General features: G+C 37.3%; 1 long non-coding RNA gene across 1 annotated transcript; it reads left to right on the top strand.

The window, feature by feature from the left end:
• Window positions 1–381: 381 nt before the first annotated feature.
• Window positions 382–5255, top strand: LOC138105925 (uncharacterized). The gene is made up of 3 exons (XR_011148798.1): window positions 382–513; window positions 1786–1847; window positions 3044–5255. It is a non-coding gene; the product is annotated as an uncharacterized lncRNA (long non-coding RNA).
• Window positions 5256–22789: the final 17534 nt, after the last annotated feature.

The raw sequence follows: 22789 nt of genomic DNA, 5'->3' as shown, positions 1-22789 counted from the left end.
GAAGAGCAGGAAAGTTACACACATAGAAAGTCATCAAACTTCTGCACACTGTCATTAATGCAGGTTTTTGTCACCCTGTCCTGGGTTGAGGGGTATTCTATTACCATCTTCATGAGCTGTTGAAATCAGGTGGGGCAGTGTTTCCTTGCCTCCTCCCCCCAGACTATCTTGCTGTTAATGGCCCATCATTGTCCTGCTGCATGACTCAGAGATAACTCCCTCCAGACTATCTTCTGTTAACGAGCCTAATCAACACTTGGCCTCATGACTCATTACCCCATTGTGAGATGCTCCACCCAGAGGGAGGAACCAAGCATCCCATCGTGGATATAACTGGGACTCTGAGCACCAAAGAGGGGACTCCACTGGATTTCCAGAGGACAGGAGCTACACAGCCACCGCTGGATTTTCTGAGGAAGAGCAGACCCCTTCTACTACAGGATCACCACTTCAGAGGATTGCAGCCACCATTCCACCAGACTGCTACCACTACCCTGCCTAACAGGGACTCAGGTTGTATCTTGACTCTGTCAGTATTTTCTTTTACTTTCTTTTCCTTTTCTTTAATTTCCATTAAATTGTTATTCTGACTTGGTGCCTCTCACTGGTTTGTTTTCAAACTAGCACACACCCACAGAAGTTTTGTCTTTGATCTGGGCATTTCAGGTCTCAGTCTTTTTTAACCTTATCAGATTCCATGTGGCAGTTTATTGGTTTCCACTGACCTGGAAAGTTTACATTTGAGAGTTTTACACTGTACTTTTTTTAAAATTTTGTTTTTGGTGTCTGTGTTTTTAAAAATTTTTATAATGTTCTGAAAAAATTTCACCAAGAAATTTCAAACTTCAGTTTTCTGGTGTCAGCTGAGTACAGAACTCTTCAAAGTTAGCAACCATCAGCTGAACATAGTTACTTCAGAGCTCACCAGGAACAGTGACTCAGAAGGTGTCAAGTTCTTGCTACAAAATGAACACTCAAAACTGAATTAAAGGTTAAAACTAGACAAGAACTTACCAGAATAAATGGGATATATATACATATATTAACACATACTTATTCCAAAATGGTCACATTGCTTTTGTTCAGCCTGGATCAATGGAAGTCATAACATCAATCCAAACAAATTTTGTCAAATTTTCTCCAAAATGAGACAATATTTTCTTTTGAATGAAATTACATTAAGTGGTCCCAGAGTCATGCGAGTACTAAATATTCAGTACATTTCAGTATTTTCAGGGGAAGAGAAAGTCAATCAGGATCTTTACTCTGACAAAGCCCTGAAAAATATAATGACTAGGAGTTAAAACAACTTAAGTGAAAGTAGAAATACAGCATTACTTTTTAACAATAAGGCAATTTATGACATAGATTACCAAGAGAAATATGAAATTTTTAAGGAAGATTTTGTTCTTTTCCAAGCAAGATTTAGTATCAACCTCTGGAAGAACCTCATTTAAGTACAGGAATGCAGAAAGCATCCTGTGCTTGATTTGGGAGCAAAACCAGGAGTATCTAGTGCCATCTGAGATGCTATAGGAGATGTGGTCTGGTTTCCAGATGCTGTGCAAGTACAGGTCTGTCTTTAGAGCAGTGTCACAGCTGCTTCTCCTGCATGTGTGTGTCTCATAGCCTGTGGCATCTGAAGTGGCACTAGGTGTTTACGTGTGAGCAACTTGTACAAGAGGAAATGGAGATGATCTGCTAAGAGTTGGCCTTCTTGCATTATTTCTCACCATTTTCAAATGGAAATGAGACCAGATTGCCTTTCATTTTTCTGTTCTGTAGTATCAAACTTGTGAATCCATGAAGAGAATCCAGTAACCTTATTCCTGGAAATTTGCAACAAGGTGTGTGAACTTGCTTTCTCTGAAACATTCTTAGTGGGTTTATTCTGTGATCCTCATAACAAAGGTAAATTTAAAAAGAATATGCATTGTTAAATTGTTTGAATTTAGACTTCATTTTTGTGTTCCACAACAGTTCAAAAATCCTTAACTAACTAGCTATCTAATGACATAACTGACTAAAGATCAAGCAATGGGCACATTATTTTCCTGTTGCATTTCTTACCTGGATTTTTTATTCATTTCTGAGTAATGCTATTCATCCAGGAGACCTCTATGAAAATGTAAGTGTAAATGCTACACAATGTGAGCCAGGGATAAGCAGAGAAGCAGTGGATTCAAGGCTTTTGGGCTATAATGTACTGCTTTCTAGATAATGGTCTCTCTTGGTGTTATAAAGAAAAGCAAACATATCATTAAGAAAGAGCTCCATAAAAACTGCCTGTCAAATATCTTAAGCTTCATTAGTTTAGATTAATGACTTACTTGATCTACATGACAATAGGTGAAGCAAATCTTTGTTTATTTATTGACAATTCAATGTAACTGTGACATGCATAAACAGGCTTCCTCCTGATTAGTTCCATGTTTTAAAGTAACTTTGTGTTATAAAACTTGTTAACTACAGTATCATTTTATTGAACTCTGCTCTGTGAATGATGTGATCTACATTGAAAGGCGTCAATATTGCAGCCATTCCTGGCAGGCATTGGAGCATTATGTACACAGATTGGAGTAGATATCTCATTGTACAAATCCACAGACCCAGAAAATGTCCAGTTATTGAGACTGCACTGAAAGGACAATGTTTTATTCATAGGATCTGTGATGCAAGGTCAGAGAATGAAACCTGAACTAAGTGTAAGGTTCAGATTAGTTTCATGGTTTTGCAGAAGACCTCCCTGAAAGTTAGGTCTCTGAAAGCACCAGTCCTTTCCAAAAGACCCATGGCAAGCATTTGTAGCACACAGCATAGTATTCATATGAGTAAGTTGTTGGGGAGTGATTTCCAGTGTGAAGCTCCTGTAAAGCTCTGCAAGAGGGAGGCAGAGAGAGAGTGAGTGAAAGTAAGTTATACAAGACTTTTGTAAGAGAACAACTTTTCCAGAAATTGCTTGTAGAATAATGGTATGAGGATGTTGAATTTCGTAATGTGTTTTTGTTTGTATGACATAATTAATATTTTGTTTCATTTACAGTTTGGAGGCCGTAACCCCATAGTACCATCAACACCCTGTGGTTCTCCCTTATCCATGCTCCTGAAAGCACATAGCTGAAAGTGACTTTCTTTAGCAATAGCTATTTTAGGCAGAACAGGGCATGTTGTCTCTCATTATGCCACTTTCATGCTTTCAATTATAAAGGTCTGTTTTCACTGACTGGTAAATTTTCCAACTTTTTTGGGCTGATATTTTATAGATTCAATATTGGCTTCAGGTTGCAACTCTTGGAAAAGCCAACCAACACATTTCAAATGAGCTGGTGTAAGGATCAAGGTCAAGGCAAAGAAGAGGTCAAAGGAGGGAGGAATGGGAAAGAAAAGACTTTGCCCAATTTGCACATGGCTGGGTGAACACAAGTGTCCTGAGTCTCACTACTGTTCTGCTGCTGGTAAAAATGACAAAGTAATGGCAAACTGTTATCTCGGAGTTCCACAGCAGACCTGCAAGAACAACTTTGCTGCTATCTGCTCCCTGCTAAAATCCCCAAAGTTTTTCTCCACCTCTGTTGCCACAGGAAAGATTTTCCTTTATTTTCTTCTTTTAAAAACACTCAAGAGGTCACATGTGAAAAAACGCATGAGAAAAGCTAATAGGGTAAAAATATTAAAACAATTTTTTCTCTAAATTGTGAAGGAAATGTCTTCAATAAAATATGTTGGTTCAACAGTTAATCAAATTATGAAAGGAGCATTCACTAAGGTGATGCTATTGGAGAAAAATACCCTCCAAATTAATTCCTTGTGTCAACATTTATTGCGGAAGAGGCCAGAGAGATTCCTACTCCAGAGCTACACTTTACCAGAGCATAAGCCCACAGGGCTGCTTCCATCAGGAATTCCTGAGCAACTGAAATAAACAACTAATAAATTATTATCTGCGAATAATAGTCTGTCATTTAAATGACTTGAGTTACCTGAAGAATGGAAAGTGGCAAATACGACACCAAAATTTTAAAAGATTTTCTAGATTAACTCAGACAACTCCAAACCAATAAATTATATTTATGTAAGAGCAAATCTGTAGGAATATTCCATTTCACAGAATGAGTAATAAAAGAGAAAAACATGATATACTAGGAAAAAGCCAACCTAGCCTTTGCAAGGAGAAGTCATGACTCATATATCAGTCATCTACAGAGGAGCCACTGAGCATATGGTTCAGGTGAAAGTATAAGAAACAGATGGTAGGAGTGGGTAGCTGGTTTTCAGAAAGAAAGGAGCTCAAACATATTCTACATGTGAAAAATGTGCCATTTGACATATTCATAAATGGATATTGCTTGAATGATAAGGAGAGAAAAATCTGAAAATGATCCAGAATTATTTGGGATAATCTAAAGCTGATTATGAGAAGTTGTCAAGGAACTCAAACTTACAAGTAGATTATAAACAGTTGGATGAAATGATATGTTAAGAAGTGGAATGTAAAGTCTAGGAAAAGAAATAACCTACAAGTATTAGTATAGGATGGCCATCAGTTTAATTACTACCATTCTGGAAAGAGATTATTGCAAACTGTTCTTCAAAACAACATCTTAGCATTCAGCAGTGTCTATAAATATAACTAGAATCTGAAGAATAATTAGGAAAATATTTAGGAGCATAACAGAATACATCATTATGTCCCAGTGTATATTAATCATCTATTAATATTTCAAGATTACATTATTCTAAATTTAAGGACACTGGGGTCCTAGGAACGCCCAAGCAAAAGAAAAAGGTGTAACAGAATTATCAAGGATCCAAAGACAACAAAAATAAGCAGAGATGTGGATTGTCTTTCGCATAGCTAGAAAGCAAATAAAAATAAAAAGAATTTGGAAAAATAGGTTACAGCACAAGTGAGACTTGTAGAATGGAGATGATCAATAACAAACAACTGACAGTGCAAGTAATAACACCACATGAAATTGTCAGAGTGGACTTTGAAAGACACAAAAGGTATACTTTTCATGCAAAAATGTAGGGTTTTTAAAACAAGTTTAGAAGGGGACCTGAGAAATTCAGGCAGGCTAGATCCACTGCTGTCCACCACCCATGATGAGCTGTAATCTCCAGAATAAGTAATTCAGTTCTTGCTGGAGGCTGGCTCACTCTACTCATTGCTCAAAGGAGATGTGAGTCTGGGCTCACGCCTTCTGCCTACATTTACATTCAACAGTCAGACATGAGAAAACCGGAAAATTAAGGTTCTCTGTGCAGCTTCTATTAAAAATTCCTTTTCCAATAAGTATTGTGACATAAGTATTTATTACTATTTATTGTGATGGTTTTGCTCTTTTCATCTCCTGCAATGTTCTCCCTTTCCTTGTATAAGTCCAGGAACAGTTTGGGAACAGAGCAATGCTGCGTATGAAGGCGGCCCTGGCGGAACGTATTTTCACCAGTTGCAGTTGTCTGGTGAGTGCCATGGGGAACTGCAAGAAAATAACAGATCAAATGAAGTCAAAACCCCTTGAATACAGCCTGGAGAACCCTCTCCTACTGTATCTTAGCTTGTGTGCCAAGGATGTCTTTCAGGCAGATACCCACAAACCTCCTGCCTTTGAACTGCATAGCATCAGCATTGTAATTGCAGCCAAACGATGAGTGTTAGCTGGTAGCATGTTTTCCATACTCTGCTCCCTCCTTGGGATCTCAGACTCCTTTCTTAAAGAAGGACTTAACTCCAGTCAGTTTGATGGAATTCAGGATCCCAACCAAGAGGATGTACAGCCATAAACCATCAGAAAGTCACATCAAATTGGAGTTTTTACAGCTCATCACTAATTTTTACTACAGTACCAGCGAATCTGATTAAGGAAGGTATTAGGAACTTGAAATTTCAGCTAAAGGCAGTAAGATTACATAAACTGCTATGTGGTGTTTAGTGCTGTGGGATGTCTGATCTTTCTGTGTCTCAAATTCTACTTGCTAATCACTGGAAAGATTTGTTTTCACATATGTGTTAACCACTCTGGCTCTTGCATAATAGTCATGCCACTCTTCAGCTCATAAAGTGTTGTGGAAATAATTAATTAATAAGTATATGTCACTCAGTTGTGGATATAATGAGTGTCACTGAAAAGAAAAATGTGTTCTTCTGTCTTTAAATCTACATTTTAGCAACAAATATGGCCTGATGTTGTAGAATGAAAGGGAAAAACAAACCCAGAATATTGACTACCTTTTTCTTAAGACCGTTTTGCATGTTGAATGAAGTAGGTAGTATGTAAGGAATTACATACATCATAAAGGACAATAATAAAAATATGTGCACAAAACCATACAATGGCAATCCTAATTTTGACATTTCCTAGCTACTGAGAGCTTTCATTGAAAGCCTGCTTTTTGAATGTGTGATTTGTGTGTAATAAAACCATGAGCTTTATATCAGCTCTGATTGTTAGAAATTTTTTATATATATCCACCCGACACTTTCAGTGTAACATTTTTATATAAATTGAAAATAAATGTATTCTAAGGCAATTTTAGCAACATTCACATTTTATGGTTTAGCCTGTCCAGAGTAGTGCTAGATTTCTGCATAATAATGTCATCACATTCAGAGGAAATAGAGAGTTCAATGGTGGATGGGTTATTGCAGATCAGTGAAAACTGAAAGATTGGTTTTCCCCTTCATATAAGAGCTATATTTAGCAGAGTGTGACCATGCCATCACACCATACAGAAAAAGTGATAAAAGCAAGGCTGTACAACCAGGCTACTTTTCTTGAAAATAATTCACTTTCTATTATACCAAAGTGGTGAGAATAATGTTGTCTTGGAATTTTTAATATTTCTGGGCTATACTTCCATTGCTGGTGTCACGGGCAGCAGGAGCATATACTCTGTTTCAACAGGCAGAGTCTGAATAATGTTATTTGTAATTAAAAAAAAAAAGACGGGTACTAAAACAATCACAATAGCCCAGAGTAGATCTACAAAATCTGCTTATAATTCACCATTCTTCTCAAGAAATTGGTTTTCTTCTATGACATCATAGAGGATTCTATATTTCAAGAAGAAGAGATTAGGACAACTCCATCTCCAAGATGTGATGAGAAGAGTGGTCATCTGCTGCCTTTACTGCTTTCATATCATGTTGGTCTGAAGGAAATTGTATTCTCAACACTTCTTCAGTTTTTTAGGCAGCATAAAAAAAATATATATATCCATATTCTCCTGTCCTTCAGATGGCAGCCCTAGAGAAAAGTGGTTTATCCCTGTAGGAGACTGTTAATTAGCTTGATGGAGCAACAAACGTGAATTTTTATGTATTATGTATACTTTTTCCCCTTAAATTAATAGCAGCAATCTATTCTTCCTTTCTCTAGTCATCTTTTATGTGGTAGCTAGTTACTTTGTATCACAAACATCTGGATTATAAATGTTCAGAGCATGAAACATTACTTTCATCCTCTATCCATGCTGAAGATCATACATCCAGGTTAATGTTAACATAATACTCTGTATGTAGTGTCAGGGAAGCAATCATAAGGAACTGCTTTCAGGAACAGATATGTGCAATTTTCCTTGAAATCTGTGTATGGTGAAGGGCTTCAGCTGTGCAGGCTGTGCACAGAGGTTTGGTCCTTGTATTATTGCCTCTTCTGAATTGCACTGAGTACAGCCCAAATCTGATGTGCTGTGTTGTTTGCCTGTTAGCTGTCCTCTGAGGAGACATCTAAACCAAGTCCCTTCACTGAGCTGTTGGTATGGTTTTCAGCAGGTACCAGCACCAGTAGGAAGGCACAGAGCTTCCTACATGGCAGGGGTGCAGCATCTCTAGCCTTTTCTAGCTCCAGCAGCTACAAATTTGCTGATCTCAGAAGCAGTAAGGTTTATATCCCTTTCTAACTTAAACCAAATCCTGTTTAACTGAATTTAAAGCACACTTACTGCCAGTATAAATGCATGATCCTTTTCAAATCCTTCTAAATCACTGGTCTCAGTGATTTCTCTGGCAAGGAAAAAGCCAGCAGAAGCACGGTGCAGATTAGGATGTGGGTCCTGCCTGTGAAAGAATGGTCTCATGGACCAGGCAGTCGAGACAGGAGTGCATTAAAAGGTCCAGGTCCTCTTTCTGTCTGGTTTGGGAATGTTTCCAATCCAGGATGGCTTGGAAGAGAGGGGAAGAGATTGAGAGTTAGATATCTAAGACTCATCTGTTGAGATGTCTGTAGACAGATATTTTGCTCTCTGTGGCCCAATTCCAGAGAAATAAATTTTTTTTCCTTCAACTTGATAACCCCATATGACAGGACATCCATGAATATCTTTTACTCTAAAGGGAAGTGAAGGTTGGAAGACTCAGCCCTATAGAAATGCATGTGCACAGGGGAACTTTGTAAGGTCAGCTGTTCATCTGTTTAAGTCAGCATGGCATCAACAACTTCAAGAAAACACCAGCAATTTGCAGTAGCTAAGGGTTTGATATCTAGTGCTATATTGAAATGAAGGGAATTTTTCCCCCCACAACTCAGGTGTCTAAGTCAGCTAGCAAACTAGGAAAAAGGAAAGTCTTCCTCTTAAAGGGTGACTCTGAATCTAAACCTGACCTTGCTGTGCTGAACTTCTGCCCAATGGATCCTGTTCCTGTCCCTTTGTCAGGTCTCAGGGGGCCTACTCATCTGCATGGGATGTAACAGGCACCTAAAGCCAAGGGCATTGATTTATCCCATAAGGAAGGTTTTTGAGTGGAACTTATGTTAAATCATCTCTTTGGTCAATGAACATAAAAATATACATCAGCCAAAGAGAGTCCCAGTCTCATAGCCTCTAATCATACAAATAATCATGCTGAAACCTGCAGAGTTCTGTAAAATGGCCTACTGGATAAAGAGTGTTATGTTTAATAAAATTTATACAAGGGTTTTTTTTCCCATTGAAAAAGAACAATAGAATACATCTAATTCATTTCACTTCTAAATAAAAGAATGACTCAGAAGCCACAGACTGATTAGCAAACAGGAAATGGAGAAAGACCTCTGAGTTGTAACTTTGAGACAATATTCTACTGTTAATCTCTTTGAAAAATAATGGAAACAGATTTTAATATTAACCTGTCATTGCACTGTAAAAGGGTCTAGAGAGAACAGTAAGCAGTATCAATGCATTAATCTAATGACATTTTCTTGTTGCCACAGACTAGAAAACCAGAGATTAGTCTGCCAAAAGGAAAATATTTTAGAATTTCTTACTAAATTATGCAGTTGCAACAATTTTATAGATTATATTATAAGGTAAAAAAATGTGCATTTTCAAATTTAAAAGCTCAGTTTTCATAAGAGCTCTGTTTAGCTTGGTTCGGTGATCCTGCCTTGCTGCAAGAATAAATTTCAGCAGTGCTCTTGTCAAGCAGGATACACAATAATTTCCACTGTGCTGATAAAACTCCCTGCCACTACAACACAGACATGTAAGAAGTGTAAGTTAGAACTGAATCCAAAGCTTTTAAACCCTGCATTAGTTTATGTTTATCTTTATTAAAATACAACATTTGTTTTATAAAACAACAATTAGTGGTCTAATGCAATTTAAATTGCTGCCTCCAAATAAGATGCTAAAAGAAAAATATATTGTTCCATTGAGATAGTGAATAAAAACAAACCTCAAAATAAGAACAAATGGAGGTATTATCCCATGAGAAAGAGCCTTCTGAATCGATCTATTATTTCGCAGCTTGAAATGTGCCACTATTGTACTTCCACTTGATTATGAGTCTTGTTATCACTTCCTCCAGTTGATCCAAATTGAGTGCTTCTGACATTTGCAAAGTTACTCGCATATTCCACTGCACAGCAGGGAAAACCTTGTTAATGAAGAAATAACAAGCAGAAGAAGTGAATAAATATTTAGTTGATGGTAAAGAGTTACATTTGCTGGTATTTAAATGCTGAACATAAAAAAAAAACAACTCAAGCCACAGTGACATGGTTGCTCATGTTCTCTAAAAAGGGGTGCCAGTGGTGCTTTTCTCTTGCCACAGGGCACTTTCATTTCCTGATTCTATTATACACTAAGTGGCCACCTGAACCTGCCAATGAACTTGTTCTATTGTGTTTTTCTATTTTTAATCCAAAAGGAGTAAACACATTTCTCATCAGATGTGTCACACACTGCTCTACATTGGTGAGATTTATGAAGGTGTCACTGAGTTATTACAGAGCCATTCATTTATAAATAGGTGTCCATTCTTCAGGAAATCATAAATGGTAGGAGTATTGCCACCATTTCACAAAATCTGTGTTGTAAGAAGGATGTCCATTAGTGATTTTTTTTGACTGCACTACACAGGTGTAATTTGTTTTTTATCCCTCCCCCATTATTTCAAGGCTTTTTCTCTACTTTATGATTATGTTCAACCAGATTCCTGCACCTTGCTCTACATTAGTAGAGCAAGGAACATAACTACTATTTCAATAGTCATTTATATATAGAAATAAGGCTTGTAAAATTTGCTCTTTAACCAGGCAGGCTTGCAGACTCTGAGTGAGCTCTCCTGTTTTGTATATATGTGTATATATATATATATATATATATATATATATATATATATATTATGGTCTTTAGAAGTTGATGTAGAGGTACACTTAGCAGATGCTCTTCTTAAAACACCTACCACAGCTGTCCAGGAGTGGATATGAATGCCACTGTAGACATATGACAATGACATCTCCTACAATCTCCTGTCAAGGAGAATCTTTAATATATCATTAGTGGCATTTTAAAGTAACTTGAGAGATAAACTTATTTTGCCAATCATAATGAAACCTCATCTGATAGAAGAATTGCTCCAGAGAGATGAGAATCAAAGGCAAATTGTAGAGAATCATATAGATGTATTCAAGAGTTCTGGAAAAGCATAAAAAAAAGAGAAAGAAAAAACCAAAGTATCAGCATCGTCTAAATTTACAGTTCTTTTAAATTTCATACGGGATGTTAAGTCAATGTAATTAGGTTGCATTAAAAAAACTGGAGCATATTTTCTGGCTTATTAATCTTTTTTTAATGTTCACGTAGCACATTATATATCCTGTCAGTTTTTTCACTATTCTAATATTTCAGGTATTATTTTTACAATCACCAGCACCAAAACCCAGAAGAAAAATGTTTGCTTAGTGTGTTCAATGTCACTAGATTTTGAGTATGCCACCTAACTATCTAAGCTAAAATGAAGAGTCACTTTCCATGCTGTAGGCTTTTTGTTTTTTTCTCTGTTTTAGGGTTTTTTAATTGTTCCTGTGTGTGCATGTGCTTCATTTGCTGTGAATGAGTCAGGGGAAAAACCCAGAAAAAACACAAAACCACTTACCTTTGTAGATGTCATCTAATTTCCATTAAAAAATAGAATAATGGGATGTTTTGAAGGCTTTGAACCATTCAAATTTGATTTTCATTTGATATAGAGGAGTAACAATGGTATCTTTTAGCAACTGATGTCTGTCATTCTCTTCTATGTCCTCAGCAAAGTTATGATTTTGTTCTGACAGCAGGAGCTTTGTGCCACTTTTGAAGTCCTCTTTCACGCATGTAGAACATTGTGTTAGAAAAACAAATGCCTTCACTCTGGCATCAACTTTAACAGCCAAGAAATAACATGAAAAATCCATGTACAGACTCCAAACAGCAAATGGGATTGATTGACGTGTGTTAAAATAGATCCCTTTCTGCACTTTAACTGATTTCCATGCCCAATCTTTGAAGACTAAGAAGCACCCAGGAGTGTAAAGTCTGCCTGGGCTCCAAAAGGAGGATTGTGCCTGCATGTGTAGTGTGTTAGATGAGAGCTTTCTACTCACCTTTGCAAGGGACTGCCCTTAGACACAGAAGGATTCTTGCTCCTTATACTGAGATGTGCTTACAAACCACTGCAAAAATATTTGTTGACAAATATCTTTCAAAACCATAAAAATGCTGTGTGGATCTTCTATAAACATATGGGGGGGGGGACAGAGGTTTAACAGACTCTCTGATAGCACAACTATTTGCACAAAAACCTAACACAGCCAAATAGATTTAATGAATGGCAAGAGGGGAATGTTTTTCTGATTCATCCACTCTGCATCACGAAGCCATGCTCATCTCCACATCTTCCCCTGCTCCTGTTCATTGCAGAAGGCATAGGTCTCTTTATTACTGCTGCAGTGCTGTGTCCCTGTGTCACCAGTTCTCTGCTTCTCTCCATCTCCATCTTCACATTTAGGTGTATATACACATTTTTATTCTTCTCCCTTTTGTGCATTTTTATTTATACTGATCACTAATAAAGGGGTTCCTCAGATTTATGCATGAAAATATTACTTTTTTTTTGCTTATGTCCCTCTTAAAACACTCATCTCCAGCCCTATCTAGCAGAGCTGTTATTCATCCACTAAAAAAACCAAATCAGACAGTTCCAATGGAAATGTGCAGTCACATTTCAGCTGTTGGTCAGGATCAAAGAGAGAAATCCTACTGCACTTGTCTCTCTTTTTCTGTCTTTTTTACTCTACTTTGAAGACAAGGAGGTAAAGCTCCAGTAAGTACACCAGAGAAAAAGAGCCCAAACAAACCCACAAAAATTCCTAAGCATCACTGCATTAAAAGAGTAAGTCAGCAGTACCTTTAGCTTGAATCCAGCTTTCCTTAATTGTTTCATGTTGCAGCAGGGAATAGGTTTTAATAATGCCTAGATCTACTACTTGCTTTTCCAGCTGAACATATACCAAGCTCCTCGGGGCAAAGACAAGTTTCTTGTTCTGTATAGATCTGCTCAATAAGTAAATAATAAATGGTTTGACTCAGGGGCATTAACGGCAATCAATTTTACCCTATTTTTAATGTGATGATGTCAGCTATGTTGTGATACTGAGTTAGATATGGGCAAATGTCAGTCTCTTATTAGTAATATCTGATAGATTAGACATTACTCAAAACATATTTATGGAAAAAGAGATGTAGTTTTGGAGGTTTTTTTGTGTAGAGTATATGGCATATCTGAATTTTGATCTATCCTGTAGTTCAGTAACTGGAACCTGAGGTACCATCCACTGTGAAAGGGGTTACTTTCACTCATTATTATTTCTTCTCTCACCTGTACCTAGCAGTAGTTTGCATCTAGTAAGGGGATGGTGATAAGAGGTTTTACATTTGAATTTTCCCTCTTGACCTTTTAACTTCTTAATAAAACAAATTACTTCCTTTTCTTTTATGGAATAACACCTTTCTAACTGACACAAACTCCCTGGGGGGAGCAGGACGAGCTGATAGCAGCCCAGACCAGTTTTCATCATGTGGTGCTGAGCCCTGAATAGAGTATCTTTAGTTATTATAGCAGTATACAAAACCAGTGACCTGAGTACAATAGCTGTGACCCATATATTGCAGTGTCAAGGAATTTTTCCAGGACACAGTGAGAACTGAGTAACTAGCAGTGTCTTATTTTCTCTGCCTGTGTACAGACAAAACCTTGTGGGTGTGACTTAATAGAACTAGGCCATAGCTTGGAGAATTAATCCAGATAATTAGAGAGCATAGTGCCACATTCTTTTGTGCAGAGGGAAAAACATTATTTTAAAGGATAGGATTCACAAACCAAAGTATTGCAGATAATTTAGGTAATGCCTACCCATCTTTACAACTTATGTCCACAGGGTTTAAGGAAGCATACAACGCATGATGTGTTGGAAATGATGGTCTTGTAATTTTTTGATCATTGCCTGGCCAGCAAAAAAACATAGACCTGCAAAACAGAAGCATCAACATCAGTATTGATGGTTCAATATCGCTGGCAGCAGATGATCTACTTATATCTCCATAGTGATGGTGTTGGAGGAATCACATAAGGAGGATTGCAGGCCATCTGACTGCTTGTCTTTTTACTTTGCTTTTGCAGCCCCAGACATTTCCATTAAAACTGACACTCAATTGAATAAACAGAGGGCTTTAAATCTGATGTTTGTCACATATAGAAAGAACCTTGGTGTTTTTTTTTTTCTTACAGATTTTTGCAACTGCACTGAGGCAGAGGCAGAAAGGAAGGGTTTACAAACTAACTGCAGGTCGTGTCCATGTGTCTAACAGGGAAGAGCACATATTTTGCATTGCAACCTGGCCCCAGAGGATACTGCATCATCATCTCAGACTCTGTGTATGACTCACACAGTGTTTTTGTGCATCTGAACTATGTACGTTTTAATTTATTGAGGAAGTTAACCATACAGCCTACTGGAAAAGAAAAAAGGCCATTATAAGAAACTTGGACTTGAAGAGCATCGGGATTGAGTCTGAGCAGACAGCTGGCAAGATAATCGAGTGTTTGGTTCCTTAGGTAATCCAAAATTCAGGTGCTTAGGGCTCTATAGGAAGTTATGTTCTGCAGAAGTAATATATACTGTAAATAAATCAAGGTAGAATGAATTATTTAGTTTCTTTCTGATATTTAGGAGCACATTGACCATCAAACTTAGTGGAAGCAGCATTTGCTCAATCTTGGAAAAAACCTGACTCTTCTCTAGCTCAGCTGTGAGCCTAACTGTATCTAAATTTATATGTAGGATGCCATGGACCATTTGAACCCCATTTTTCTCCTCCGTGATTTGAGGGGTCCGTGGGGGAGAGGGGTTGATGATATCATACTGCCATCTGGTGACCACCGCCAGAAAATTTAACCTCGAGAAGGAAACCCCAAATCCCAACAAGTGCAGGATTTAACTTGAAAGTGGGTGAGGAAGGGGCGAGAGAACAGGGGCAGGCAGCTGCCAGGGCAGGGGCACACCGACAGCCACCTCTCCCTCCCAGCCCGAGCCCGGGGTGCCTCTCCTCACCCACAGCTCCTTAGAGTGGTGCTGTGCAGGGCTGGCTTTAAATTTAATTATCGGGAGAGCGCATTCATTCACTCACTAAGAGAACCTGAATATTCAGAGCATAAGGTTTCTTTTTTTTTTCTTTTTTTTTTTTTTTTCCCTCCCCCTTTTAAGAGAGGCTTAAATACAGTTTCCATGGCAGTTAATCCAACTTTGACCCAAATTAAATTTCAACGTCTAAAAATTCATTCAGTCAGAGAAGGACAATGCTTAGCCCTATCTGAACGAGGCACAGAGCTGTGTGAGAACATTTCTCCTCCCCTGTTTTGCTCTTTGCAGCAGGACCCTCTATAATTGCAAAGCCAGTTGGTGCTGCTGAAACACTTTCCTGGGTGGTGGAAGCAGCCCAGTGAGCTTCCCAAGGATCCTGTTCCTACATATGGTCCACTCAGGGCATAAGGATTTGGTGGAATATTGCAGCCTCACAAGGCAGGGCTAGGAAAGGCAACCATTCAAAATTATCTTATTTCTGTTTCAAAATGAAGATTAATCCATTTTGTGTACTTCTGAGGAAATAATATTCTCATTGATGCTCACTCTCATAAAACACTATTTTATGACACTATCAGTACAAAACAAGTAATTTAGGTATTATAGCAGTATTTTAGATGATACCTACTATCAAAGATAGTATCAAAGACTCTCTCACCGTAATGGTGCTGAAGCACAATAGAGCTTTTATAATATAAAAGAACTTTCCCTACCTGTTATCATGCTGATGGGGACACAGTCCCTGTTTCAGTCCTGCCCATAGTGGCAAATTACTTTTAATGTACTATATATTTCAGTGATATCTAGTTAAGATTTCATTATGACATTTCAGAATAAAATATAATGTACATTTCTACGATGTTTTCCTAAAACATTACTGTGGGTGAGATTTTTCACATTAACCACAATTGCAGAAATGACTGATGTTTAAATCTGAAGGCAATTTTAGTCATTATTAAACTTCATTATAAAATAAAGTACGTGGGTGGAATTGTGGTTTGATGCTTTTGTAATTTGCTCTACCTTTTCAATGTACTTTTCAGTTACATTAACTGAATCATTTCATCTTATAGATGCAAAGATGAAGGAGAAGAACAAAAACATGCCCATTAACTGAAGCAGTGCAAATGTGCATAGTTAATGGAAACCATTTTGACATTTTGTATTTGATTCCATGGTGTGTCTACTCAAACAATTTCAATGGCATATTAGAACAAAATGCTACATTGTGCTCTTCACTAAGAATGCAAGTAATAGACTTCAAAAATTACCTTTCGACTGAAAGTATTATCTGTTGGAAATGAAATGTTTTACATTATGAAAGGCTAATAGCAGTAAGGGGGAGAAATGGGCTGCAATGAGAATTGAGGCAGAGAGGGGTTTTTGACCCTATGTTTCCCAAATGCTTGTGTTTTTACAAGTTATAGCAGAATTCCTTAGATAGTGACATAAACTCCTCTGTTTAATGGCAATTATTTCACCACGTTACAATTAAAGGCTTCTTGTGCAAGATCATGTTAAATATTGTGGCAGTATTTTTTTTTTTTTTCTATCACAGATCAGATAAGTCATTGCTTTTGCAAAACAAGTTGGCTTTTTCCCATGATTGAGTCAATTCAAAGACCAGATGCTGTCTGTAACATATTTCCACTCTGATGCTATAGCAAGGTTTACCTCTTAAACAAATTCTGTGTTTCACCACAGGATAATTTATCTGTTGGCAAGCATAAGATAATTTTTAAATGTATTTAATCCTGATTGGAAGTATTTTTAATTTCTTGTCACTTTCAGGCCAGGTAAAAATCACTGTATCTTAAATGTCACATTTGAGACTTCATAGAGGTACCATTCTTCTGACTGCCTCAAAAATACTACCCTATAGCCATTTCTCTGGCAATACAGCCACTAAACTTAAGAACAGCTGAACTGCAGCTCTGGAATGCAACTAGTGAAACAAAAACCTGTGCATAGACATTTCAGGTAAGTGCTGGTTTTGGCATTTCAGTGAAATGTTTGGCTACAGATTTTTACCTTATTCAGATACACTATTGAGTATTTGGCTGATGGATAGACTGCAAGCCCCTACAAGGTAATTCAGTTTTACAAGAGCTTAGGCCATGCTTGCCTTCCTTCTGTCCTTCTGCCTGCTTTTCTGTGTCAGGTTTTCTTTCCAGATGATGTCTGGAATTCTACAATTGGCATCAAAAACTTGTTATAATTTCTAGTTGTTATCCTTGATTCCCTCCACGGAAGAAGGTTGTCACTTTTTGGCTTCACTTGATTGGTCTACCATATATGTACCATTTCTGGTGACTATTGCAATTTTTCACAAGAATGAGATATCAGAATTTCAGCACTCGTTATGCATTTCAAAAGAGAACAAAACCTCATTCCCTTTAGCTTCCAAGTCTTGTCTAGCTCACTGTTCCTCAATCTTTGCTCTGTAAGTCACTTGCGTTTGACAGACATTTAAAAAAGTGAAAACACTGCAAATTAAAGCAAACAAAAAATAAATCCCACTTCTGTAAACATTGACTTCCATGTAATAAAGAATAAAAACCAAGTTGAATGAGGTAAAACAGAGCCAAGAGACAAATATTTAACATTTAGGCCAGCTCTTAGCATATCAATGTCAGCTGAAAGGTATAGGTAGGAGCCAGCCACTGATTCCTATCAGTTCTTGCCTGCAGGCAGAGAGGCCTTCCTTAATAATTAATTTTTTATCCTTGCATAATGGTGAGTGTTTCTACTATGAAATATTTGTAAATGGAAGAATGAAATTAATATCTTTAAAAAAAAGGGGACTGTTTCTTCTTCTTGCAAAGCTAAGCATGTTATCTACCCTCTTCTGCCCCATTATCATCAAGATTGGGATGAAAGACAGCCTATAATTTTTATTTTTTGCCAAATGCTTAAGCTATCCTTCAGCTGAAAAAGAAGGAAAAAATATCTACATCTTACAGATAATTCCCATTAATTGAAGATCTAGTTCTCTGATTATACTGGATGCTTACTTGTTTTATGTCGTTTAAGACCCTGTGGAAAATAGAGCCACTAAGCAAAACATCACATATTCAAAAGGTTGAGACAGTGCATCAGTGCTATTGGTGCTTTATAGCTTTTTTGTCTCTATTTGTGCATGTGTAGGCTACTGGAAATATTACAAATGTTGCGTCTTACAGTCTTAGATAACCTGATTATAAAAAGTTTTGAAAATAGAAGAGCTCCTAGGCAATGCATCTGCACACAGAATGTATAATCTCAGAGACTGATTCATCATGGTGTCACTCATGTTGTTTGCTACTGAAATTCTACTGGCGTAAAACTGGACTATCAAACAGGAAAATTAGGTCCTCAAACTCTTTTTATAGAAGCTGAGCTGCTTTGTTGTGTTATCCTTCTATCCAGAGTATAAAATATGTATGAATAAGGCAGTTTCTGTTGAGTCATCGTGTTGAAAACATTTTGTTAACTCCAGCCGGCATAAAGATTTGTTTCCTGGACAAAGGTGTAACCTGGGGTCAGAGCACAGGTGGACATATGGGAAAAAGACTATAAGACAAATTTTGTGGTAGAGGGGAAATCTTGCATTTTTATTATTATCAAAATTAACAGCAAAGTCAAATTCAAGCAAAATTATCAGAAGATGATGATAATACAGGAAACAAGTTAATTTTACATTAACCTGCAATGGAAAATTCTAACACAAGCCTCAGATAGAAAGTTGCAAAGAAGTCCTAATACACCTGAAAATATGGGCAGTAAATACATCTTCAGTGCAGAAGCCTTCTTCCATTATCTAATTCTTAGTATGAATCAGATTTAATACAAAGACGCCTGCCATGGGAACTTGATTTGCCAATCAACCTCTGTAACAATTAGATCTAAACTTAAACCTTTTTTTTCTTACACTAACCCTCACCTAAAATTGTGCTCAGACTTGTCTAGCAGAATGAAATACTCTTTATAGCTTCTGTGCTTGTCAATGACTAGATTTTGCATTTTCTTTCCCCAAAATTAGAAACTTTACAATATTGTTTATAAAGTAATCTAAAAGTATTAACTAAAACTTCTCCACACATCCATTAAGTTTTTGCTCTAGCTTTTTTTATTTTAAATTTTATTTGTTACTTTTTGGTCCAGGCCTTTGTTTTTTAATCTTTGACTTTTTTAAAGACAGGTTGCATAAGGTGGCCTTGATATATCAATTGGTTTTGTTGATACAAAAGGCAAGGTAGGGCAAGAAACATAATCATCAGAGCTATAACGCCATTTGATGTTATGACGAAGCTCCTGGCAGGCAATGCGCTTTTATGTATATGTAACCAAGCACAGGCCATCTTCCAGCCATCTATTTGTTACTGAGCTAGGTGGTAAATCACCCTCTGGAAAGTAGCAAAGTGCTTACAGACCTGTGACCCATTGATTTAATATCAGCATGTCTTCTTCTGATGTAGTCATCCCAGAGATATGTAATTTTATATTTTGGGTAGTCAGACTTCAGGATCTTCCTGGGTGTTGTTCTCTTCAGTGGAAGACACAGGATCATGATGAACTAATTATTTTCTCTCCTTAAAGCAGTGTGGAATAATTTTTTATAGCATTCAGCTTTGGGGGCTCCAGCACAGGAAGGACATTGACCTGTTGGAGCAAGGCCAGAGGAGGCCACCAATTTGATTGGAGGGATGGAGCACCTCTTCTACAAGGAAAGGCTGAGAGAGCTGGGATTGTTCAGGCTGGAGAATAGAAGACTGCAGAGTGACTTAATGGGGACCTTCCAAGTCCTGAAGGGAGTCTCCAAGAAAGATGAAGAGAGACTGTTTAAGAGGGTATTTACAAGACAAGCTGGAATGGAAACTGAAAGAGAGTAGGTTTGGATTAGTTACTAGGGAGAAAATCTTTACTGTGAAGGTGGTGAGGCACTGGCACAGGTTTTCCAGAGAAATTGTGGATGACCCATCTCTAGCAGTGCTCAAGACCAGGGTGGATGGACTCTGAGCAACCTGGTCCAGTGAAAGGTGTCCCTGTCCATGGCTGGGTGTTGGAACTGTACAACCATTAGGGTATCTTTCAGCCCAGGCCTTTCTACCATTCTATTATCAGTACCACAATTCTAGATATTAAATTGTTATTATCTTCTTCATGCCCATCACAAACATGTGACAGGCCTTGCTGGAATATGATTTTTGGCAACACAATGGAGTCATCCTGGTTTTAGGTCACCCTGTATTGGTTTCATATTTAAGGCTTTATGCTATCAACAGTTTCATTTCAATACTATTTTAAGAGTAATAGGACCTAACAATCCTCCATATCAGCAGAAAGATTTCTCAGTGTTGCAGCTATCAGGAAAAACAAGCATTTAAGAGTTAATACTGTGCAAGAATAAGCTCCAAGGAATCCCATTCACAATAACACAAGTTCTATTTCATTTGAAGCCCCCTTTTAGCTACAGCAGCACTGTGAGTTGGCTTTTGACACATCATGACTGTGTTTTTAGCTGGTGTCATTCTTAGTGTCCTAATGCTCTGGATCTATAATTTCAAGGGAACCCTGCTCCTGAGGAAGATGGATCTATAGTATGTTAAATCACAAATTTGTTGTAGTATGAGCAGGGCTTTTTCTGTAAGGGTCGACCTTAGAAGAAATGCTCTCTTCTATATCTTGTAGTGCACACATACACACTGAAAAAAGTATCTGTTCATAGCTGAGAGATCTGTTGGAATATTGAACCATGGTAGAAGGGCGTAGTTTTACCCTGGGTGAGTGGTGGGGTAGACTTACAGTGTGCTCTAAGTGAAGAATTCAGATGTAAGCCACACTAAACAAGGCTGACAGGCTGAAATTTAGGTGGGTCCTGTGCTATGGGAAGTACCAAAAGCAAAACTGACCAGGAAATCATGTTTTGGGCTTATCTGTCCTTATCTGAAAATACTTCTTGAGTGAAGACTTTCAGGAGACTTCAAGAAATCTCCAGTTTCTAAAACAAGAGCATGCTAGATGTAGAACTATTCAGTGTAAGGCAGGCCTGATGGCCTGGTTTCAAGGGAAATTTAAACGGAAGAGAAAGATCAGGCACCTCTGATATCAGGTGGTAGCTTACTGAGGTTTTTTTCAGATCATAATTTTGAGCTGAGGCATTCTTTACTGGATACAGACTGATCAGTAGTCTTCTACATAAACTTAAAAGGTTCTACAGCCAATTCTTTAAAATCCTTCAGTACTTGCAGAACATAAGGTTTCTCAAAGACGTATATATCTATATATATTTATAAGAAACATCCATGCAAAGGTTAGGTGTTCAGAAAACGTGTATGGGGGGACATGTTTTAGTGGTGAACATGGTGGTTGAACTGGATGATCTTAGAGATCTTTTCCAACCTTATCGATTCCATGATTCTATGATTCTATATGCTATTAAACTTCACTGGACTAGTTAGAGAACTATAAGTAGCAATATTTTATAGATACAAAGAAGAAGATGTTAAAAATAAGGAAAAATGTGTGAAACATTGCTCCTTGAGATCAGACATAACTCTACGCCTCCTAAATTTAAGAGTTCATTCGTTAAATGAACAGAAACCAAAGATTTTAAGTCTTAGTTCAGCTTTATGTGTTGATGGAATAGACTGCTTTAGCATTTCCAAGAACAACTTTTTCTGGTTTTATTCCAAAACAGAATACTTATAAACCAAACACACAGAAATTCAAAAAACAAATTCACAGTTGTGCACTTATGCTGTTACTAGCTTAATACTACATTGCAATTAATTTTTAAAGAAAAAAGTGAAACATCAATCATTTTGAAAAAAAAATAATTTAAATATTTGCTCCTAAAATTCTTACATAGAAAAATATAAATGATTTTAAAAATTAATCATATTTTGGAAATCCTTATATTTTGACTTTTCATTTTCTTATATGTAAGAAGCCTTCATTTTCATGGCATTTTCATTACGTAATTTCTAACAAAGATGTTCCATTGTGATGATCCAAATAGGCATCTGAAAATGGTTTGGAGTGAGCTTCAGAGTACAAGCTATCCAAGGACTACTCAAAATTTATTATGTCTCCACCCTAGAGAAAAGATTAACTGTAAAGAGATCCAGTTTTCAGTGCTGTCTGTCTAGAGGTGACACTCTATGCAGTGCTTTACTGGCACAGTCTTGCTAGTGAGTCAGAGCTTTCATTAGCAAGAAAAGGAGAGCAGACATGTTTCTTTCACTCTGCCTTTCAAGCTCTGTGTTTGTTGCCTTGCCTGTTAAAGACTTAGTTTCAAGCTCCAGCAGAGATTTCTCATTAGCCAGCGCATCAGAACACCACAATGGTGTAACTTCCATATCATTAAGTCTTTGATGCATCTGTAAAGACTACCAACACCACCTGTCATAGCTGTGAAGAAGATATTCATCCACGGGAGATTTGAATAGCACTGTGAATTTCTATCATACAGGTCCTTTTACAACCATCACTTTTGGCTGCCATCAAAGATAGGTCAAATGGAGTGCTGGATGTGAAACCTCTTGGCCTATTGCATTTACTGGAAACTCAAATCCAGGTTAAACTATAGCCTCACACATCAAAATATCCAAGTCTGTTTGTGCTCACTGCAGACCCAAGGGAAGTGTCTTCTAATTTAAACTACCCAGCTGGCAGTTGGATTGACTGGGGTTTATTCCAGGACTTTTTTGTCCTGACGTAGAGGTCTTCAACGGCAAGTTACTCGATTCTTTTCTATGTATGTTTCATCTTTGTTTTTGAAGTGCATAAATTAGATTTACTAGTTAATCAATATGTTTTGTATATTTACAATACCTAAATTAGGAGCAAACCTACATACCTTGTTTTCTTGCTGTTGAGCTTCCAAACTCATAGAAAAGCAGTATTTTGTTTCTAATATTAAG

The sequence above is a fragment of the Aphelocoma coerulescens genome, chromosome 2 (assembly GCF_041296385.1).
Source record: "Aphelocoma coerulescens isolate FSJ_1873_10779 chromosome 2, UR_Acoe_1.0, whole genome shotgun sequence".
NCBI classification, from domain to species: Eukaryota; Metazoa; Chordata; class Aves; order Passeriformes; family Corvidae; genus Aphelocoma; species Aphelocoma coerulescens.
This window is presented reverse-complemented; position numbering and strand designations above follow the sequence as displayed.